Below are 2,088 nucleotides of genomic sequence, written 5' to 3' on the forward strand. Positions count from 1 at the left end.
GGCCCAACAGGCTGAGGTGTGAAAGTACCAAATCCCTGTGTTCGCACAACTTATCCTGAGACTGAGCGAGTATGAGCCAATCGTCGAGGTCGTTGAGAATGCGAATGCCCTCTTCTCTCATGGGAACAAGGGCTGCCTCTGTAACTTTCGTGAAGACACGGGGCGACAGGGACAGCCCTTAGGGCAGGACCTTGTAATGGTATGCCCGCCCCTCGAATGCAAACCGCAGGAATGACCTGTGGTGCGGAAGGATCGAAACATGGAAGTCCGCGTCCTTCAGGTAGATCGCTGCGAACCAATCTTGGGGACAGATACACCTGAAGATACATTTCTGCGTGAGCATTTTGAACGGGAGCCTGTGAAGGGCCCGGTTCAAGACGTGCAGATCCAAGATGGGTCTCAACCCACCGCCTTTCTTGGGTACAATGAAGTAAGGGCTGTAAAACCCTGTTCTCATATCGGCTGGAGGAACCGGCTCTATTGCGTCCTTCGCCAGCAGGACTGCAATCTCTGCACGCAAGACAGGGGCATCTGCTGCTTTCACTGAAGTAAAGTGGACGCCCCTGAACTTGGGAGGGCACCGGGCGAACTGAATCGCATAGCCGAGCCTGACGGTTCGAAGGAGCCATCGAGACGGGCTGGGTAGCTCTAGCCAGGCTCCCAGACACCGCGCAAGTGGCATCAATGGACTACAGGCGTACCCGCAGTGGGGCAGCATGGAAGAATGCAGGGACCGTCTCGTAGCCGGTCCGAGGCGGGGTCTGGGTGTGTGTAACACTGACCTGCATTCGAGCAGAGGGTGCGTGGGTAGTCCGTTGGTTTGTCCTCCCAATCCGCCCGCTGCTGCTCACTGGCGAGAGAGGAGGGTGAGTGTGATACGGCACTGGATCGTCCATAGCCCCCCATCCCCTCTGGGGACCCAGAGATAGAAGAATTTGCTCTTTTGCAAATTCCGGGGGAGGGAGGGGTGCGTTCACCATCTCCTGAAGAGCAACTCCCTTCATCTCTGGGTCGCCCGTCTCAGGGCCTCTTGCTCTTTCGCTTACCACCAGGTCTGGCGGGGGCCTAAACGGGTGGGGCGGCTGCCCTGCGACCGGCTCCCCAGCGCAGCTTTGCTGGAGGCCGCTGCGGACGCTGTGCGGGAGAGGGGTTGCGGCCGGGGGCCGCCCTCAGTGACGAGCGGGCTGAGGCACTGCCACCGGCGGCTGGGTGGAGGCAGCAGCTGCACGCCGGGGCAGGATGTACCTGATGGCCTCAGTCTGCTCTGGTCAGCGGAGAACCACTGGGCACGTTCTCCACTGTGTCGCAGCAACCCCCTTCATCTCTGGGGCGCCCGTCTCAGGGCCTCTTGCTCTTTCGCTTACCACCAGGTCTGGCGGGGGCCTAAACGGGTGGGGCGGCTGCCCTGCGACCGGCTCCACAGCGCAGCTTTGCTGGAGGCCGCTGCGGACGCTGTGCGGGAGAGGGGTTGCGGCCGGGGGCCGCCCTCAGTGACGAGCGGGCTGAGGCACTGCCACCGGCGGCTGGGTGGAGGCAGCAGCTGCACGCCGGGGCAGGATGTACCTGATGGCCTTTTGGGCAGCGGAGAACTGCTGGGCGAAGTTCTCCCCCATGTCGCCAAAAAGGCCGGTCTGGGACACGAGCGCGTTCAAGAACCGTGTCTTGTCCGTCTCGCGCATGTCAGCCAGACACAGCCAGAGATGGCGCTCCTGGACCACCATAGTGGACATCGCATGACCCAGAGACTGCGCCGTAACCTTCATTGCTCGTAGCGCGAGGTCTGTCGCGGTGCGGAGTTCCTTGAGAACTTCCAGGTCGTGACCACCCTCGTGCAAGTCCCTCAGTGCCTTGGCCTGGTGCACTTGCAACAACGCCGAAGCGTGTAAGGCAGACACAGCTTATCCACAGGTGGTATAAGCACTGCCGATTGTGCCTACAGGCCCGGGAGTGGAGCAACGGTTTGCCCCACCAAGTGGTAGCGGCATTTGGACACAATTGCATCGCAACCGACCGCTCCACCTGGGGAACTCCCATGTACCCCCGTGCTGTACCCCCATCAAGGGTGGTGAGGGAGGATGAGCCACTGGG

This window comes from Sinocyclocheilus grahami, unplaced genomic scaffold, assembly GCF_001515645.1.
Source record: "Sinocyclocheilus grahami isolate Dianchi unplaced genomic scaffold, SAMN03320097.WGS_v1.1 scaffold70.1, whole genome shotgun sequence".
Lineage (NCBI taxonomy): Eukaryota > Metazoa > Chordata > Actinopteri > Cypriniformes > Cyprinidae > Sinocyclocheilus > Sinocyclocheilus grahami.